Genomic DNA, 13760 nt, shown 5'->3' on the forward strand with positions numbered 1-13760 from the left:
GGAATCGCTTGAACCCCGGAGGCAAAGGTTGCAGTGAGCCGAGATCACACCATTGCACTCCAGCCTGGCGACAGAGCAAGACTCCTTCTAAAAAAGAAAAAAAAAAAAAAAAAATCCTAACACCTTAGATGAAATTACCTAGAGTTAAACTCAGTCTGTGATAGGGTGGTTTAGGAGATAAAAAGAAAAGGTACTCATTAACCTGTGGAGGGAAAGCTCTTTTGAGAAACCCTGGTTAATAATTTATTATTGCCCCAATCCACATTGCTAGTCCTGGAGCAGAGACTGGAATCTTGTTCTTTCAGCAGAGAAAAACTTGAGAAAGAGGAATGTTCTCAAAGAGAATTTGGGATGTTAGTGAGAAACAGGGCAGTGGTAATCACTCAACTCTTTCTTTTCCTTTTTGTCTTTTTTTTTTTTTTTTTTGCGACAGAGTCTTGCCCTGTCGCCCAGGCTGGAGTGCAATGGCACATCTCGACTCACTGCAACCTCCACTTCCCGGGTTCAAACAATACTCCTGCCTCAGCCTCCCAGGTAGCTGTGATTACAGGCACCAGCCACCATGCCCAACATGCCCGGCTAATGCCCTGGTGACAGAGTTTCACCAGGTTGGCTGGGCTGTTCTCGAACTCCTCACTTCATGATCCACCTGCCTCGGCCTCCCAAAGTGCTGGGATTGCAGGCATGAGCCACCACACCCAGCCTTTGTCTTTTATTTTCTATTTGTTTTGTTGTGGTAAAATACACATAACAAAATTTACCATCTACCCGTTTTTAAGTGTACAGGTCATAATGTTGTGCAACCTTCATCAACAATCTTCACAGTTCTTTTCATCTTGTAAAACTTAAACTCTGTACCCTTTAAACATAAACTCTCCATTCTTCTCTCCCCTACCTTCTGACACCATACTACTTGTGTGGTGGCATGAGTTTTCCATGCCTCACTGCAGCCTTGATCTCCCAGGCTCACATGATCCTCCTACATCAGCCTCCCAAGTAGGGGACCACAGGCTCCAGCTTATTTTTAAAATAATTATTTGTAGAGACTGAGGCTATACAAATCAGTCTTTACAAAAAACAAGCACACCCAGCTTATTTTTAAAAATTATTTGTAGATACTGAGTCTCCCTACATTGCTCATGCTAATATTGACCTCTTGGGCACATGTAATCCCTCCCAAAGTGCTGGAATTACAGGCATGAGCTACTGTGCCCGGCTCTATGATTTTTGAATACCCTAATTACTTTATAAGTGTAATCATACAGCATTTGTCAATTTGCAACTGACTTATTTTACTTAGCATGTCCTCAAAAATCATAGATGTTGCGTGTGTCAGAATTTCCTTATTTGTTAAGGCTGAATTGTATTCCATTGTGTGCATATAATATACCATATTTTGCTTATCCATTGCTCTGTTGATGGACACTTGGGTTTCTTGCATGTTTTAGCTTTTGTAAATAATGCTGCCACAGGCCAGGCACGGTGGCTCAGGTCTCTAATCCCAGCACTTTGAGAGGCCGAGGCGGGCGGATCACGAGGTCAGGAGATCGAGACCATTCTGGCTAACATGGTGAATCCCCATCTCTACTAAGTATACAAAAAATTGGCGGGGTGTGGTGGCAGGTGCCTGTAGTCCCAGCTACTCAGGAGGCTGAGACAGGAGAATGGCATGAAACTGTGAGCCGAGATCACACCACTGCACTGCAGCCTGGGCGACAAAGTGAGACTCTGTCTCAAAATAATAATAATAATAATAGTAATAATAATAATAATAATAATAATGCCACAAACATGGGTGTATAAATACCTTTTTGAATCACTGCTTTCGAACATTTGGGACGTATACCCAGAAACAGATTTGCTAGATTGTGTAATATTCTATTTTTAATTTTTGAGGGGACACCATACTGTTTTCCATGTTTTTATTTTGAAGGCAAACTCTGTGGCTTTCTTTATAGTTAGACAATCAGTGAGGAAGGAGAGGAGGAAAAGCAGACTGTGAGACTTCAGAATTACACTGTGGCATTTAAGTTTCTCTACACTGAAAATTAGAACTGTCACTATAGGAAAGAAAAATGTCTTCAGAGCTACACAAAGTTAATGCCAACCTCTAGTTTCTGGGTCTTGATTTCTAACATCTGCGTGACAGTAAAGTTTCAAAAACCCAAAGTGTGGTTTATCCTGTATGCCTTTTTATCTCTCTAAGTGCAGAGATTTTGATCTGCATGGCTAGAGGCTGAAGCTATGGTGATGCATACATTTTTCTCCTGGATCACCTACAGAAGGAAGTGAGTGTCAGATGCTACCGGTCTTGAGATGGTGGAGACTGTGAGAGCATAGCCTCCCTGGGCCAAGTGACCATACCCATGAGCCTTCAGTTTTGATGGATCTTAAAGTACAATTCATGTGAATCCTTGAGGTGGGCAAACTCCACACTGGCAAGATTCTACAGCTTTCTGGAATTTTCTGACCTGAAGCTGGTACCCTGGAACCTCATGGTTATCAATTCAAAAGGCACAGGGCTGGGGGGTCTTCCTCATGTCCCCCTAAGTTTAATGTCCACCTTTACCCTGTTAATGTAAACTGCACTCCATTCAAGGAGCTTTTATTGATGACTGTTCTCTTCTGTCACCAGGGAGGGCATGGTCAGTTTCAAGAGAACTCCAGCACAGTGGTCCACTGCCTCTTCCCACTCTGTTGGTGTCCACAGCTATACAAAGTCACCCTGGAGTTCAACCTCCAACTCTGACCTGTATCACAGACCTTTTCATGCCACTACCCACCTATATATGCTTCTAATCTTGACTCCACCCAAGCTAAATCATTTCCACAAGTTGAAAATAAGGAATAGGCTTTAGTTGTCATGTATAAAGAACTATGAATTCTGAGTTAACCTAAAAGTAAAGCTCCTTAGCATATTCTTGATTGCATAAAGATAGTTTTTATAATTGTGAAATCTTTAAGGCACTGTAGAGAGGAAACACTAAATAAAGAATGATCTCCATCACAGCACAGTTTCAAGGAAGTTCACAATAAAAAAAAAGTTAATTTTGTTCCCACTTATAAGTGGGAGCTGGATGATGAGAATACAAGAACATATAGAGGGGAAACATAGACACTGGGGCCTATCGGAGGGTAGATCCTAAACGGAGAGAGAGGCAGGAAAAATAACTAATGGGTACTAGGTTCCATACTTGAGTGATTGATATGGTTTGGCTGTGTCCCCACCCAAATTTCATCTTGAATTGTAGCTCCCATAATCCCCTTGTGTAGTGTTGTGGGAAATCAGGGACCCTGAATGGAGAGACCAGCTAAAGCCATGGCAGAAGAACATACATTGTGAAGATTTCATGGACATTTATTAGTTCCCCAAATTAATATTTTTATAATTTCTTACACCTGTCTTTATTGCAATCTCTGAACATAAATTGTGAAGATTTCATGGACACTTATCACTTCCCCAATAAATACTCTTATGATTTCCTATGCCTGTCTTTACTTTAATCTCTTAATCCCGTCATCTTTGTAAGCTGAGGAGGATGTATGTCACCTCAGGACACTGTGATATTGTGTTCACTGCACAAATTGTTTGCAGAGCACGTGTGTTTGAACAATATGAAATCTGGGCACCTTGAAAAAAGAACAGGATAACAGCAATGTTCAGGGAACCAGAGAGATAACCTTAAACTCTGATTGCTGGTGAGCCAGGCAGAACAGAGCCATATTTCTCCTCTTTCAAAAGCAAATAGGAGAAATATCGCTGAATTATTTTTCTCAGCAAGGAACATCCCTGAGAAAGAGAATGCACCCCTGAGGGTAGACCTCTAAACGGACCCTTGGGGGTGGCTGTCTTTTACGGTTGAAGCCAAAGGGATGAAATAAGCCCCAGTCTCCTGTAGCGCTCCCAGGCCTATTAGGATGAAGAAATTCCCACCTAATAAATTTTGGTCAGACAGGTTGTCTGCTCTCAAATCCTATCTCCTGATAAGATGTTATCAATGACAATGCATGTCCAAAACTTCATTAGCAATTTTAATTTCACCCCATCCTGTGGTCCTGTGATCTCGCCCTGCCTCCATTTGCTTTGTGATATTTTATTACCTTGTAAAACACGTGATCTCTGTGATCGACACCCTATTCATGCATTCCCTTCCCTTTTGAAAATCACTAATAAAAACTTGCTGGTTTTATGGCTCACAGAGCATCACAGAACCTGCTGACATGTGATGCCTCCCCGCGGACACCCAGCTTTAAAATTTCTCTCTCTTGTGCTCTTTCCCTTTATTTCTCAGACCAGTGGATGCTTAGGGAAATAGAAAAGAACCCACGTTGAATATCGGGGGAGGGGTTTCCCCTGATAGTGTAGTGGGAGGGACCAAGTGGGAAGTAATTGAATCATGGGGCCATTTTTTCCCATGCTGTTCTCATGGTAGTGAATAAGTCTCATGAGATCTGATGGTCTTATAAAGGGCAGTTCCCCTGCACATGCTCTCTTGCATGTTGCCATGTAAGATGTGCCTTTGCTCCTCCTTTCCCTTCTGCCATGATTGTGAGGCCCCTCCAGCCACATAGAACTGTGAGTCCATTAAGTCTCTTTTTCTTTATAAATGACCCAGTATTTCTCCTAGCAGTATGAAAATGGACTAATACAGTGATGAAATACTGCAATACAACAAACCCCCATGACACATGTTCACCTAAATAACAATCCCACACATGTACCCTGACTTAATGCCAACATCTAGTTTCTTTCAAAGAAATTGAAAATTATTTCAAAGAATTTCTTCCAAAGAAATTGTTAAATTTTCATATAAATACTAGAATGCTCAAAATTAGTCATTTAAGACAACACTAATTTCAGATGATCCCTTTTATTTAGATGTCTTGCAACTATTTCTCTTTATCTAAAATGAGTCTTATATCTGCCTGCTTTTTAATAATTATACTTAAAATATAGTTATATTTTTAAATAAATTTGACTTGGAAAGACCTGAAGTACTTGATATTGTCTACACACATTCATTATCAATTATCTACAAACTCTGCAGCCACCATCAGAATTCTTATGCTTCCTCTTTTGGAAGCTGTCAATTCTTCACTCTTAACAGGTAATTTATGTAAGACCCATTCCAGCATTTGAAGATACTGTTCTTGCCATCGTTTTTTTCAAGGTAACTGCTGAGGTTGCTTCCTGTCAGTGATTATGGCTTCCTGAGTCAAAATAGTTTTTTTCTGCATCCTGATGATGTGGTTTGTGTATATCACTCATCTACTAAAACCATATTTGTAAATGAAATATTAGTAGATTTAAGTTCCATTGTTTTCTCTATAGGATTAACTACAGAATGTTCTAGCATATGTTTTGGTTCTTACTGTACCAATACGAGACTTCACAATGGAAGGCAGTTCCTACTCTTGGTGGAGAAGTCTGTAGCTGTGCAACTCTCCAGAGGGATCTATGTCTGTCCAATACACCAATCCAAGCCATGTTCAAGTTCATAGGGTTTGGGCATTTGTGCATTTCAATTATTGTGACAGTTTCCTACGAGTGGGCAAAGTCATGCTCTGAAGTCCAGATTATGATGGAGCAGGCAGCCTGAGAGATGTCAGGGCAGCACAGGGTAAATGAGACAAAGAGGCTACACCTGCCTCACCTGACTCCCAGCACCCCAGCCAGCTTCACTGTGCACCATCAACCCCACATGAAGGACATCCCAACCTCCTCCTTCACCTCTTATTATTATACGATGTAACCTGTAAACGATTTAAAGCAGGGGTCCCAATCCCTCAGAAACAGACTAGTACCAGCCTGTGGACTAATAGGAGCCAGGCCACACAGGAGGAGGTGAGCAGCGGGCAAGAAAGCATTACTGCCTGAGCTCTGCCCCCTGTCAGATCAACTGTGGTATTAGATTCTCATAGGAGCACCAACCTTAATGTGAACTGGACCTGCAAAGGATCTACCTTGTGTGCTCCTCATGAGAATCTAATGCCTGAAGATCTGAGGTGGAGCAGTTTCATCATAATACATTCCCCCAACCCTGACCACCCATCCATGGAAAAATGGCATTCCATGCAACCAGTCCCTGATGCCAAAAAGGTTGGGGAGCACGACTTAAAGAACATCATTAATGTCTGTTTCCTGCCTTCATCTGGGAGGTCACAGTCAGCTTCGAAACTCCAGCAAGTGATCCACCCAGCTGTCCCCTCCCACCTTGTTAGTATCCACAGCTCCTCAAAGGCCCCCTGGAATTTAGACTAAAGCATGATCATACCATTGCATGCCAGCCTGAGCAAAAAAGTGACACCCCATCTCAAAAAAAAAAAAAGGAAAAAGAAGAAGGAAAAAAAAGCTCTGAGTTGGGTCCCTGCCGGCTTTCTGTCAGTTTTGGGCCCATCTATACCAATCTTGATTTACCAGTCTTAATTTCACAGGTGGAAAATAAGGAAAAGACTTTGAACAATGTGTACAATTTAAATAAAAGAATCATCACAATTTTAAGTAGATCTAAAAGAAGAGTTCCTTAGCACACTGCATATTATTCATTCCATGAAGAGAGTTTTTCTAAATGAAAAATATTTAGGACATTCAGGAAAGGAAGAACAAATTAAAGAATGATCGCCACAGCAGAGGCCTCAAGGCTGTTATGCGTGCAAAGCACAGTTCCAGTATAAAAGTCCGCAGGGACGCCATGAGGGCCCCCACTGGAGTGCCTCGGGCTCCTTCCCAGGTAGCAGTTAAGCGGAGCGTGCTGCAGGCCTGCAGAAAGGCTGGGGTTCCTCTTCTTTCAGGGTTCCTTCCTGATGGAACCCTGGGTTTTCAGCAGCTTCCGGGTGCGGCCTGGACTGCAGAGGGCGCCCTGGGCGTGTGTACTTCCACCTCTGCTTACTTCCACCTCGGCAGCACTGGCATCTCCAGGCTGGTTCAGGACGCTTTGGACCTCACCATCTGTAGCATCTGCGTTTTCTTGAGGGTACTGGAGCCGGTCTGTAGTTTCAGCCACTGACTCCTCAACATGGGAGTCTGGAGGCCGTTTTTGGCCCGTCATCTCCGGGAAGGGCTCTCTGCCCGGTTGAGGCGCAGTGGAGCAGCGAGCGCGCAGCAGAGCTCCCGCAGAGCTGATGGCATTGGCAGGAGTGGCGACTCAGCACAGGGAAGTTATCCAGTGCCCAGGCCCAAGCTTGCTCTCTGTTCAAGTCCCGTGGCATGTGGGGCTCTGGACCTGCCTGCCTCCAAGACAGCTCTTCCAAGGTTGATGGATGGAACTCCATAGTCTTAGCCTCCCAAAGCTTGACCAGGTCCAGCCTAGTAGCTAGTATAGGAAAGGAGCAAATGGCTCAGTTCATCCCTGACTGTGGGTTTTTATAGCATTCTGTCTTGTACAGGAAGTCAGATACCAGAATCCAGTCATGTGGGGATTAACACTTATCTACCCTGCTAATTGCTTTTGACGGTGATAGGGTTGTGATGAAAAGTTTATCATTCCAGAAGGCACTGTTGAAACTCCTTGGGTTTCTATTGAATCAGGCTGTAATAGGGTGGGGCAGGATGTGAGAGAATGGGTCCAGTTATTGGCAGTTTTCTTATTTCAAAAAGAAATTGGCAGTTTTGAATATTTCGGTATTTCACAATTTGATAAGATGTCAGATGTACATCTCATATAGATATGCTTTATCAAATTAAGGGAATTTGCAGTTTCTAATTTACTAAGATGACTTTTATATTAACGAAGCAGGGTTGAATTTTTTTAAAGATTTTTTGTATCTACTGAGATTATCATATATTTTTTTTCTGCTGTTAATGCGGAGAATAATAGAGATTGATTTTCAAATGCCAAACCAAAGTTGAGTTCCTGATAAACTCCATTAGATTATGATACATTTTTTAAAAGTATATTACTGGAATCAGAATGTTAACATATAGTTTATGATTTTGCCCTGTGATTTGGGAAAGATATTGGAAGATCAAAAAATTGAAGAGGGGGCACTAGAATGAAGCATTAAATGGTCATGTAAATACTTAAACTTGTTGATATTTAAAAAGGACTTTCTATCTATATACTTTTCCCACTCAGTCAAAGACTTTTCAAATATAGGGAATATGTCTCATTTGCAGCATATTGAGAGTCAAGATTCGCCTGATTCATTCTATTTTTGAAGGCACTCTGAAACAAATTTTAATACAGAGTGAAGTTTTGAGGATTCCAACAGCAGACGAAAAACAGTGAAGTATGTAAGGTGAGCAGAAAGGTACATTTTAATGGCCTGGCTTCCCCCCAAAAAACATTACTGAAATAAACGCTCATGTGGGATTGCTTTGATCAAGAGTGCTGTCCTTAGGAAGTAGCAATGAGAAGAAAGAGGAGAGGGACAGAGATGAGCATATTCAATGCTGTGCTTCCTAGTTGTCCAAGCTTGGTATCAAGCATGACCAGAGGTAACTTTATTATTAAACCAATAAAGTTTAACTGTAAGGCAAACTTCCAAAGAGTTTGTAAAACATTTGTCTTAAAACATTTTTATAATTATCTTAAACAGAATCCCCTACTAATTGTATGAACACTGACTCCACAAACTGGAAACCACTCTGAACACTAATGGTTGTTTGATCTCATGAAACCATCTTCTGAGAGGCCTTATGAATAACTGCTTCTCAGCACAGTCCACTTGGGGGGAAGAAAAGGACAGAATAAATCCACTGTTGTACAGATAACACAATTCTCACAACAGAAGACCCCAGTGTACCAAACAGAAGAGGCAAGGAACACTAGAACTGAGTTGGCATTCATAGGTTTTCATGCATGTAAGTTAGCATGACACCTACAAAGTCAGGCCACATCTCATACATTTGCAGCAGAGCAGGGGGAAGCAGGATCAATTCCTTTCTCTCTTTAAAAACAGAGAGAACACCTTACAATAGTATCTTCTCATCTACTAAGAGACCCTCAGCTCATTCTGGAAGTACTTTTAAGAAACATTTACATATTATTATTTGTCCTGTGACCATGGATATATTGTTATATTGCAAAAACTTGAGATTCAAGTTTATCTTGAGATGGACAAATCTAAATTCAAATGGTTCAACTACAGATTAAGACTCACCATATTAAATGTGATATTACTGGTCAATTTCTTAGGATTTTAGGAAAAGAAAATACTCTCATATAGTATAAGCAGAAAACTATTTATTATGGGATAAAATTCGCTTAAAATATGATAAAAATGTGTAGACACAGATTTTAGACTGAATGTCAGGGGAAAAAAATATGCTAAGGAACTTTACTTCTAGATAGACTCAGAATTCATGGTAGATGGCAAATTTTGTTATGTGTATTTTACCGCAAATAAAATAAATAGAAAATAAAAGACAAGAAGGAAAGAACTGAGTGACTACCACTATCCTGCTTCTCACTAACATCGCAAGTTGTCTTTGAGGACACACCTCTCCCTCAAGCTTTTCTCTGCCTGGAGAACAAGATTGCAGTCTCTGCTCCAGGACTAGCAATGTGGATTGGGGCAATGATAAACTTAGCCAGGGTTCCTCAAAAGAGCTTTCTCTCTACAGGTTAAGGAGTACCTTCTCTTTTTATCACTTAAACCACCCTATCACAGATTGAGTTTCATCTAAGATGTTAGGATTTTATGTTAATAACACCAATTCCATCATCAGTTACAATTTGCTTCTAGAATTAATATCACCACTATGCTTCCTGTGATCTAATTAGCACCACGCACTTGGCCAGAAAAGTATAAAAACACAAAAGCTGGTGTTTCCTGCTGTGAGACTGGATGAAACACTTTTTCCCTTGTGTTCAGGAGCCCTTGGATTACACAATTCCATATTGCTTTCAGATTGGCCAGCCCAGAGGAAACCTTAGCTGGTAATCTAATCTGGGTGTTGCACAGAGAGGCAGCCCTGACGGAGCCAAAGCTGGTGCTGCATTCATAGTCCCTTTAATCCCTAGACCTTTAAAAGGTTTCAAATTCAAATCACCATCATGTCATCTAAGATAACAATTAATTTCTCTTTACAATTAATTGGCATTCAGGGATGTTGTGGTTTGAATGTTTGTCCCTTCTGAAACTCATGTTGAAACTTAATCCTCAGTGTAACAATATTGAGTGGTAGGGCCTTTAAGAAGTAATTGGGTCTTCAGGGCTCTGACCATTTGATGTCCTAATCCATTTATGGTTAACAGTTAATTGGTTAATGGAACAATGGGTTATCAGAGGATTGGGAGTGTGGCTTTATTTTTTTAAAAAATGTAGATTTTGAGACTTCAGAACAGAAAGTGAGGATGAGTAGATGGGAAGCTCCACATCCAAACCACAAAAACACTCTAACTCATCTTTCACCATTTACTTATTTTTTATGACACGGATAACTGACATTTAATTAGTCTAATAATAAGTGCAAAGCAAACACAGCTCTAGTTCCACGTCCCAATAAGATGTAACACCTAAGCTTCTCTATACTGATACTTAGAACTGTCACAATGTGAAAAGATTGATATAATCACAGATAGACTAAATTAATGCCATCATCCAGTTTATGGGTTTTGTTTTCTAACATTTGAGGGCACAGGAAAGTGTAAAAGTCCCAAGTGTATTCTCTACTGCATGTTTTTCATCTCTGCCAAGGATTTTGGTGTAAAGGCTGGTAATCTTTACACCAAATCTTTACACTAAAGTTGTGAAGACACGTAAATCTTTCTCCTGGGATGCCTGCAAGAAGGAATGAGTCTTAGTTGCTGCAGGCCCTGAGATGGGCAGAGATTATGAGAGTCTCCCACATACTTGGTGTTCTGCACTGAATTGTGTTCCCCCAAAATTCATAATAATTTTGATTAACTAATCTCCAAGGTGATGATATTTGGAGATGGGGCCTTCGGGAGACAATTGAGTTTAGATGAGGTCATGAGGGTGGGGTTTCATAATGGGATTTGTGCCCTTGATGAGAAGAGAAAGAGATACCAGGTCCCTCTTCTTCTCTCCCTTTCTTCTCTTGCCCCTCTACCCACTTCTCTCTCTCCTTCTGTGCCATGTGAGAACACAGCTACAACATGGCCATTGGCATGAAAGGAAGAGAGCCCTCACCAGGAGCTGAATCACTGGCACTTTCATCTTGGACTTCCAGATCCTGGGCAAGACTCACCAGGGTAGACTTCTGTAGCTGCCTGGAATTGTCTGATCTGGAGTTGATGCTCTGGAACCCTGTGGTTTTTAACGCAGAAGGCACAAGGCTAGGGATCTTCTTTCAGTCCCCTTTAATATATGTCCACTCTTCATTTTCTGTTTTGTTTTTCAAGTAATGAATTTATTGTTCCAATTAATGTAGCCAGCTCATGGTACAGCATATTAAAGCATAAAGTACAAATCCAAGGAAGGCAATACCTTTTCTACATTATAAAACTTTGACAAATCAATATAGTACTTTTATTATAATAAAAGCATATGTTTGTTGGAGTCATATACTACTTTAGTGATAATTTTTACTCCAAAAATATTCAAGTACTAAACCAAAACATTGGTTTTTAATGGTGGTTTATAGCAGAACAAGTTATTTTATACACATTAATATCATTTAAAACTGAGCAATTTCTCCTTTTAAAGTGAATTTCCTTATGCAGGCTGTTGCAGTTTATGGCAGCAGGGCAACTGTGTGTATATAAGAGGTGGCTCTGCTTTGTTCTGGAGTTCCACCAAAGTCAGGTAGGTGTGAAAAGCTTTAAAAATTCTACCTTAAAATGATTCAATGTCCATGCAAACTGCCAAGTACTTTCTGAAAATTTTTTAAATTTTCACATAAATACTGGAACTCTCAAAATTAGACAATCATTTCAAACAACACTTATTTTAGATGATCCCTTTTATTTAGACACCCTGAACCTCTTTGTTTTTATCCCACGTCACAAAGTCTTATATCAGTCTATTTTTTAAAAATTCTACCTAAGATATGGTTTTAACATAACAGATTGCCAGGTTGGAGAGACCTGGGGTACTTGATGTTGCCTACCAACATTCACTATCATTTCTCTGCAAATGATGCTGCTGCTACCAGAGTTCTTATGCTTCCTCTTTTTGAAGCCAGCAATTTGTCAGTCTTAGCATGTAGTTTAAGTATTATCCATTCCAGTGCTTCCCAGTGTTTATTAGCATTTGAAGATATTGCACTTGTCTTCATGTCTTCGAGGTAACTGTTGAGGCTGATTCTTTTCACAATGATTATGGTTTCTTGGGTCAAAATAGTTTTTATTTTCTGGGTCCTGAAGACTATATTTTGGCTCTTGCTGCAACAGTAAGGGACTTGCAGTTCCCATTCTGTGCAGAGAAGTCTGTGGCTGCGCAACTTGCCAGAGGGATCTATATATCTGTCCACACCATGCTCAGGTTCGCAGGGCTTGGGTATTTGTGCATTGCAGCTGTTGTAACAGTTTCCCATGTGTGGTGAAAGACGTGCTCTGCAGTCCAGATCTTGATGGTGCAGGCAGTCAGCTAGATGTCTGTGAAGCGCAGGAAAAAATGAGGTGAGGAGGCTATACCAGTCCCACCCCATCGAGGGCCCTTCAACCAGCTTCGCTGTGCGCAGGTGCCATCTGCTCCAAGTGAGGCGATCCTCAGCTCTGTTACAATGTAACCTTTAAACCATTTAAAGCATAGATCCGCAACCTTTTTGGCACCAGGGACCAGTTTAGTGGAATACATTTTTTCTACGGATGGAGAGGGGTGCGAGGATGGTTTCGGGATGAAGGTGTTAGAATTCAAATAATCGCTCACGCAATAGATTCTCATGAGGAGAGCGAAAGCTAGTCCTAGTCCTGCGCATGCGTAGTTCACAATAGGGCGCGCACTCCCGTGAGAATTTAATGCCTCTGATCTGACGCTAGGCGGAGCTCAACCAGTAAGGCTCGCTTGCCGGATGCTCACCTCCTGCTTTGGGGCCGGGTTCCTAACCGGTCCGTGGTAGGGGGGAGTGGGGACCCCTGATTTAAAGAACACTGCTAATGCCTGTTTTCTGCCATTATCTGGAGGGCCACAGTCAGTTTCGAAGCAACTCCAGCATATGATCCACCCAGCAGTCCCCTCCCACCCTGTTAGTATCCACAGCTCTTCAAAGGCCCCTGGAATTTAGACTAAAGCCTGATCACGCCACTGCACACCGGCCTAGGCGACCCAGAGAGACCCCCATCTCAAATAATAATAATCAAAAGAAAAAGCAAAAGCTCTGAGCTGGGTCCCTGCACCCTTTTCTGTCTGCTTCAGGCCCATCTTTACCAATCTTGATTTACTAGTTTTCATTCCACAGTTGCAGAATAAGGGAAAGACTTTAATCAATGTGTACAGTTTCAATGGAAGAACCATCACAATTTTGAGTAGGTCGAAAAGAAAAGTTCCTTAGCATTTTGCATATTATTCACTGCATGAAGAGAGTTTTTCTAAATGAAAATGTTTAGGACATTCAGGAGAGGAAGAACAAATTATGGAATGATCTCCACAGCAAAGACTTCAGGCTGTTATGCGTGCAGCACACAGTTCTGGCGCAAAAGTCCCCAAAGACAACATGAGGGTCCCCACTGGGGTGCCTCGGGCTCCTTCCAGGGCAGCAGTTGAAGCAGGTCGTACTGCAAGCCTGCAGAAAGGCAAGGGTTCTTCTCCTTTCTGGGTTCCTTCTTGATGGAATCGTCGGTTTTCGGCAGCTTCCGGGGGCGGTCTGGACTGCAGAGAGCCGTCCTGACTCCACACAGGTGGAGAATAAGGAA

At 41.5% G+C, this 13760-nt stretch overlaps 1 pseudogene; it reads right to left on the reverse strand.

Moving 5' to 3' along the window:
* Window positions 1-5025: 5025 nt before the first annotated feature.
* LOC105520659 lies at window positions 5026-7049 on the reverse strand (annotated as a pseudogene).
* Window positions 7050-13760: the final 6711 nt, after the last annotated feature.

This window comes from Colobus angolensis, unplaced genomic scaffold (assembly GCF_000951035.1).
Source record: "Colobus angolensis palliatus isolate OR3802 unplaced genomic scaffold, Cang.pa_1.0 Scaffold383, whole genome shotgun sequence".
NCBI classification, from domain to species: domain Eukaryota; kingdom Metazoa; phylum Chordata; class Mammalia; order Primates; family Cercopithecidae; genus Colobus; species Colobus angolensis.